An 8,539-nucleotide genomic window follows, 5' to 3' on the forward strand; every position below is an offset into this window, starting at 1 on the left:
TGAACAAGTTAACCGTTCGACGCGCGGTTGTCAATAGGTTAGTGTTCAGTTTCCTCTATCATGATTGTGCGGGTAGGACCGTCACTTTCATTTAGTGGGATGACCGATCTTCACCTATAACTGACCTGCGTGAAGGTTTGCCGGTTTTTGTGTTTATGCGGGTTTTGCCGCCGTCCACACGCAACGACTTTTTACACTTATTTATGCGGTGAATACCAGCATATCAGTGTGTTGAATAAGTTAACCGTTCGACGCCCGGTTGTCAATAGGTTAGTTCGGTTTCCTTTATCATGATTTGTGCGGTTATGACCGGCACTTTCATTTAGTGGGATGACCCAACTTTACCTATAACTGACCTACGTGAAGGTTGTCCTCATCTGTTTTTTGTGCTTACGCGGGTTTTGCCGCCGTCCACACGCAACGATTTCTTCACATTTATGCGGTGAAAACCGGCATATCAGTGTTTTGAATAAATTAACCGTTCGACGCGCGGTAGTCAATAGGTTAGTTCGGTTTCCTCTATCATGATTTGTGCGGGTAGGACCGGCACTTTCATTTAGTGGGATGACCCAACTTTACCTATAACTGACCTGCGTGAAGGTTGGCCGTTTTTTGTGTTTATGCGGGTTTTGCCGCCTTCCACACGCAACGACTTACTTCCCCACTTATGTATGCGGTGAAGACCGGCATATCAGTGTGGAAAGTTCATAAGTATAAATGTAAGATTATCAGCGTCAATGTGATAAGGAGAATCATTTCCATTAGAAGTGGCTCTGGGCCTTTTCTTTTACAAGTTTGGAATTGATCTACATGCAGACTGTGTAATTGAGCTCCCTTCCATGTTCTTGGGATGGGAGTGTCATCGAGCCTTTCGAGCCGATATGCACTTGGTTCGGAATCTCGTTGTTTACGCAGTATGTAGTCTCCAACATTGAAGCTGCAGTTTCGTGTTTTTCCCAACTGGGGTTCAACACGTATTAGCCTGCTCAGCGTTCATTACGCCACGAGGTGCGTGAGCGTCCCATCTCTGACAAATGCTTCGACGACGTCTCTCCAACTGGGCATCGGGGAATCCCTGTGATAGATTGTTTACTGCACTTGCCCCGGCTTGGGTAACCGGGGTAGTGTTCGTAAAATTTGTGTAACCGGCTTGTCCCGGATTGTTTACTGCACTTGCCCCGGACTGGGTAACCGGGGTAGTGTTCGTAAAATTTGTGTAACCGGCTTGTCCCGGATTGTTTACTGCACTTGCCCCGGCTTGGGTAACCGGGGTAGTGTTCGTAAAAATTGTATACTCGCCGGTGTCCCCCCCAGTAACTGGGGTTGTGGTTACCGGGGTTTCTTGGTCACTCACTGGCCTTGGGACCGGAGTAACTTTAACCATCTTTCCAGAAGTTTTGAAAAAACTGAAAGAATTAGTTCTAGCTTTTATGCACGGATGGCGCCAATGAAGAAACACTAAGTGACCCCGGCAGATTACGGATAATCTAGGGGTTAAATAGATGTTTCCCACGAGGGGTTATGTCTGGCAAAGATGGTTGTTCTTCAGATGACCTGCAAAACAGACACCGTGAGCTCGTCACTGAGAAGGGGGGGTACCTCCTTGTGACCACCCTCCGGCGTGAGAATCAGACTAGATTGCTCTTGAATATAAGTGTATATTAAGAGAAATGACTAGAGCAGATATGATGGTATGAGATAAGATATAATACCGTTACAATGTGTTGGAGTATTTATAGCCGAAGGTAGGTTTCCAAGCAGGTACAGCCGGCTGAATAGTATTCCTGTTCTGCCAACTGTGGGCTACGCACGTGCCATGCTGGTGGTTGGTGGGTAGGCAGCGGCTGATAGTGACCAGGGCGGCTGTGTACTATTCCTGTTCCACCAACTGCAGGCTATGCACGTCCTCCGACAGGTTGGTGAGTAGGCAGCGGCTGATAGTGACATACAGTACAAGAGCGTGCTGCTCGTCATACTGTTGTCAGTGAGCTGTCGTATATTTGGTCAGATCTTTTGTCCATACCTCGTCAGGTACAGTACAAAAGATCCTCCAGTATCGTACGGACTGGCTCATTTGGGCGGGATTTTTCCCGGCTTTGTGCGGGAGTGTTCCCGGCTTTGTGCGGGAGTGTTCCCGGCTTGCTCACTCCTTCAGGTGACATTACTGAATTATTTAAGAGTTAAGTGCCTTGTGCGTGTAGCCTTGCTGCGCGGGTAGCCTTCCCTGATGGCTAGTATCCGTTGCTGCGGGAACAGGCGGAGTACGTCGACCATTGAGAGGCTTTTCCTGCGGGAACAGCTTGCGTACTGCGCGTAAGGACGTCACGTCTCTAAGCATGGTGGGTCATTGGCGCCATCCTTAGTTATATAGTTGAAACAACCAGAAACCCTTCACAATTGTACTCATGTATTAAATTAAACTCTAGTTAACGTCTTTAATACAGTTTAACATACTTTTTTATTTCAGTTTCAACCGTATTAAATATTTTTAATGCCTTGGTTAACTAGTTTCTGTTTCAATTTCATGTTGTTATGAGAAAACCATCATAATAACCGTGCACTAGTAGAGGGAACTGACTTACTGTGTAGCAGTGATAAAACGGATCAGACCTAGAACACAACACCAACAGTGAGAACCAATTATTAGGTCATTAGTTGTTGTGGTACAGTGTTAAACTGGATCGAAGTTGACTCCCAAGCAGCTCACGATGATGCAGCTGTGTAAAGTATGTCATCAAAGAGCTCGTTACCTACTGAGTTAAGAATAAAAAAGAAAAATTAAAGAGTGTTCATGCTAAAAACCACTCCAACACTTATCACACCTCTTATGTGGACAATTTCTCACTCATTCCATTTTTTTAATTTCCATCTTCACAATTTTGTAAACCACAAATACACAACTTCAAGCATCATTATTGCTATCAATTATAAACTCTGTTCAGGACACGGTTTAATTTGTTGTGAAACTCTCACATAGTAAAACACGTACTTAGTAAAAAACAATTATATTAATCACAAGTACATATAATTATTTATGTCGAATGTTAAGACGTGGATGTGATTGGGGACGAGAGAAAAAAAATTGATCGTTTTTTATGTGAGAAAGGGTAATCAAAACATATATAGTTTTTTTTATATGTAATCATATCCTAACGAATAAAATGAAGAGATTATAAGAATAATTTTATTAAATAAAGAGTAAACATTTGTATCAAATGTTGACAAAGGACAAGTGTAACAATGGATGATGTAGTTATGCAAAGTGTGTCATCAAAACGCTTGTTACCTACAGAGTTAAAGAATAAAAAAATTAAAGAGTGTTCATGCTAATCGTGGCCGGCTTGAGGGTGGTGCCGGTTAGACCGTCGGCCGGGGCACATAATTTTTAATGGCCAAAATTTTTTTTATCTATATTTTTTATATATACATTTAAAAATATAAAACTTATAAAATATGAATTGTTCTTTACTATCTTATAATTATATTCTTTTATCCATAATTCATTTAATTAAGTTTAAATTATTGGGTCCAAACTAAAACTAAAAACTAAAAAAATTAAAAAAAAAACCTGATGCAAAATAAAAGAAATTGCGGTCGTTTGAAATTTCTATTTGGTTCCTTCATTTTTTGCGAATGCTGAACAACGATCAACCCTGCCGACCACCACTGTTGGTTCGTTATTAACCACCAGGCTCCTCCACGGTTGACCAAGCTAGCCACCAAGGACCAAGCTAGCCACCAAGGACCAAGCTATTTTTTTTCCAAATGTTAGGACTTAGAAGAGTTTCACGAATCATTGGTTAATCGTTAATTATTACAGTATTTGATTTTAATAATATGTTTTTCTATGTTTATTGTTATAACATTTGCCTCGTTTAAAAAAATTAGCTTATATATTTTGTTACTCGTTAAGGCTATGGGCCTTATTTCCGGCTCGGCCGAGGTATTTAAATCCTCGGAGACGGCCCTGATGCTAATAACCACTTCAACGCTAATCACACCTCGGACAATTTCTCACTCATTCCATTTTTTTTATTTAATTCCAACTTCAAAACTTTGTAAACTACAAATACACAACTTCCCGTATCGATATCTTTATTTATTATAACTCTGTTTAGGACACGGTTTAATTTATTGTGAAAGTGTCACATAGTAAAATATATACCTAGTAGAAGACAGTTATGTTAGTCACAAGTACATATGATTGTATATGTGGAATGTTAAGACGTGAATGCTTTTGATGTAGATCATGTAAAAGAAGGATGAGAAAAAAAAGTTGATCGTTCTTCATGTGATATATAGTTTTTTATATGTAATCGTATCTTAACGAATAAAGTGGAGAAATTAATAAACTAATTTATTAAAAGAAAGAAGTCATCAAAAGTTGACAAAGGACAAGTGTAACGATGATAATAACAAGATGATGTGGGGCATTGTAAATCATCTCCATGTCATTTGTCCTTTGTTTTAAATTAAATAGCAATATATATTCTTTAAATCATTGTTTAATTAATATAACGTTTGGTGTAGGCCTGTAAACGAACCGAACGTTCGGTGAACATTCGTGAACCGTTCGGTGAAAAGTTCGTTTATGTTCGTTTATTTAATAAACGAACGAACTTGAACAAAACTTGTATTCGTTTAATTAAACGAACGAACATGAACACATGTTCCGTTCGTTCATTTATGTTCATGAACGTTCGTTTATGTTTGTTTATTTATGTTCATTTATGTCTTTTCTTTTATGTTCGTTTATGTATTAATAGAAAAATAATTAAATATTTTCTAGATAGGTTATTTGCTTAAAGGTTTTATCTTTGTTAATTTGTGTTCATTTAGGTGTTTTCATTTAAGTTCGTTTATGTTTGTTTGTGTTAATTTACATTTGTTCATGTATGTTTGTTTGTTTTTGTTCAGTTATGTTCGTTTAGATTTTAAACAAGCGAACACAAATGTCCCTTTTTAAATTAACGAACATGAACATAAATATTTGTTCAAGTAAGTGTCTGTGTTCTTTTAAAGTTAAATGAAAGAACACGAACATGCCATTTTTCGTGTTCATTCGATTCGTTTACAGGCCTTCATTATTCACATTGATGAATACATCAGTCTCAATCTCTAGGCTTTTTCGATTTTATTTGTGTTCGTGAACACGTTAATTTCCTTAATGAACGAACACGAACATAAAATCTCGTTCGGTAAGTATTCGTGAACATGCTATTTTCTTAACGAACGAACACGAACAAGGCCTTGTTCGTGTTCGTTCAATTCGTTTACAGCCCTAGTTTGGTGTAAACTTTAAAAGTACAGGTTGATCAATCAAGATGTAGAGGTGGTAAGTTGGTAACACTTGAACAAGATGCATGTAGCGGTATCAAAGATTAGGATAAAGTGTTTTTCCTTAAGTGATGTGGGTTTTAGTGTTATAGACACAGAACATCCACATCTAACTTCTTCATAGTCTTGCGTATACGTAGCTCATAGGACCTATCAAGTTCTATTTATTACCGCCCAGTTCTCATTTGAAACATGCACGGGTTGAAATGCTTATTTTTCGGGTAACCCAACTTTACTCATCACTTACAAGGTGTTATGCAAAATGAAAACGGAAAAATACCAAAGCGACGTATTATCAGTCAAAGTAAACAAAATGTTATTTTTGACTAGCTAACCCAAATGTTCATTCCAAATCCAGCCAACTCAATAATCATCATCTGACGATATTTTCAATCAACATTTTTCATCACGCGTCAAAAAAACGACGGAAGTCCACAAAATATCGTTGGAAGACCAAAAAATTTCGTCGGGAGACAAAGAGGTGTTAGGAACGTCCACTAAACATAAATGGCATAATGACTACTTTTTCTATTTATTAAATCTACTATACTTTTACTTAAATATTTTTAAGAAAATCCAAATAATGACGACAAAATAAGCAATTTGTTGAACATCTTTTGTTCTACAATTATTTTTAAGAAATCCATGGCTTAAATCTACCTTTTCTACTTTTACTTTTAAGAAATCCATGGCTTAAATCTACTTTTACTTCTTAAGAAATCCATGGCTTAAATCTACTTTTACTTGAATATTTTTAAGAAAAAATCCATGGCTTAAATATACTTTTTCTATATAATTATTTTTGAGAAAAATAATATGAGTTTTAACTTCACAAAAAAAGTAATTTGTTCTACAAAATTAAAATGATGACCATCAAAGATTTAGTGGTTCAATTCTAGTCTCGAGTTCATCCGGTTTTAGTCTAACAGTGTTTTACGCTAGAAAGTTCTGCTTAAGTGATGGCACAACGAATATCCAGTGGCAATTGACGGTATTGTATCCAAGGGAACGTGCGAGTCAAACTCTAAAGCCAGCGTATGCCCAATTAATATAACATAGTTTGACCGGAATAAGACAAAAATGCGTTAACCTAACATACAAATAAGTCAGGTAAAGAAAATTTTACGTGCGGAAGTTAGACAAATCGGTCAATTTCGTACCAACGCATGATAAAGACGGGTCGGGTCGTGACGTCTTGTCACTGTCAAATTTATATAACGCACAAATGAACCCCTCTAGTAAATGCAATCTCATTATTAAAACTAGGAATACACAATTTGTTTCACATAACTACTATTTTAGTCCTTCCAGTTTAATATTTTGTCAAACTCTTTGTATCCTTCACTAACATTGACTTCATTGATGAAATTCTGACCAAAAGATCGAGAAATACATATATTAACGGTTGATACCTTATTTCAAAAAGCTTACTTAGGTATTGGAGGTAGTTTCAAACCCTATTAAAAATGTTACATTAATAACATTTAATTTCAAACGATTAGAATAAAGTGGTAGATTAATAGGTAAGAAGCTGCGCGGTAACCCCCATTCGAAAAACAAAATCAATACTACAAAAAATAGAACTTGGGTCTTCGAAAAAATACGTGCCATAGAAATATTTCATATTCAATAGAGAGAATATGCTTATAAAATATAAAGAACAAAGTTTGTTGTGAGAATAACAACTTTTCATTATAACAATTAGAAGTTGGGGTAAATACTGCCTCAACCTCATTGATTCATTGGACAAAAAATGTATATTACAATTATTATATATTTTCATTTTCTAGTTAACTAGCATACTTTATTCCTACTTGTGGTCTATTGGTAGGAGGCTTGGATTCTTCAGTGGAGGCTCAAGTTCGAATCCCACTTATGTCAAATTTGGGTGGATATTGGCAATGATAGATTTAAGTTAGGCCTTGTGCAAAGGTTGTCAGTTTGAATCCTGAGCCCACCTGGGTTTTCGTCCAACGTGTGTTACGTCAGAGAATTCTGCTCTTGTGGTGGCACAACGACTGTCAAGTGGCAGTCGGCGGTATGGTTTCCCGGGGAATCGCCCAAGCCAAACTCTGAAGCCAGCGTGGGTCCGGTTAAGACAACATAGTCTGGCCAAAGTGGGCATCGGGGCTCTCCAAATTTGGAGAATGCGATAGCCTAAATACAAGAAAGTCGTCGTTATAAAAAAAAACTGGCATACTTAACTAACGAATTAACTGAACGAACCAAATCGATAAAGACTGAATTTTAGTGCGTCCCTGCAACAATACGCAGGTTAAACTACACCATCTCTATCTTTCAAACCTGCACAAGTATCGTAAAGCCACCAAGAAGCATGGACCAAATATCCTTGTTTGTAACAAATGACGTTCTTGGAATGGCATGTGGTCCTAAAGCCTTGTTATACATGTGATCTTTCATACCGCTACATGTGTTGTTGGGGACAATTACTGGTGCAATGTACGGGGTATCCCTAACAGGCCAATCACATCATTCGTTGGGTAGTGATAGCATGAGCATGTGTTCCGCATGATATGAAGATTACGACTTTGAATATACACTTTATTGGATCCAAAACTTGTTGTCTCATACGTGGGATCTCTCACAAACGAGCTACTATACGCAAGGCTCAAGCCGTTCAATAGAACTAGAAACTGTTGATATTTTTGGCATTAATGTTTTGTAAATTATCAGTTTAACAAATAATAACAAAACGAAGTAGTCCGTGAATAAAAGAGAATTGTTTCAACTAAAACCATAAAAACATCTAGCTTCATGTTGATTTGAGTCACTTGAAGCAAACCTCAATCATTGCCACTACCCTCAATTATTTATTTTTTTTTCATCATAATCATCATTATACTCAGTGTATCCCACCAATAACAAAAATATGGTAGGATATGAGGATGGTAAGATGTAGACAGCCTTACCTCTACCCCGTAGGAATAAAGAGGCTTCTTCCGATGAGACCCCCGGCTCGATAGTAGTTTCACATCAAGCCTTGGACTAAGGCACATAACACTCAACCATCGGGACCCCGGCCGATTGGTGCATGTACCATTGTCTTTCGACTATCAACACCACCACATGATGCCTGATTAACCTTTCGCCACTTTTAAACGTTATTTTCACGAGCTTAGTAAAATAACGTCAAAATTAATGCAATTTCACTGTTGCCCATCCGAGGTTCACACATATAAAC

Source organism: Bidens hawaiensis, unplaced genomic scaffold (assembly GCF_021521415.1).
Source record: "Bidens hawaiensis isolate Kalapana, Puna unplaced genomic scaffold, B.hawaiensis_p1.1 tig00054119_1, whole genome shotgun sequence".
Classification (NCBI taxonomy): domain Eukaryota; kingdom Viridiplantae; phylum Streptophyta; class Magnoliopsida; order Asterales; family Asteraceae; genus Bidens; species Bidens hawaiensis.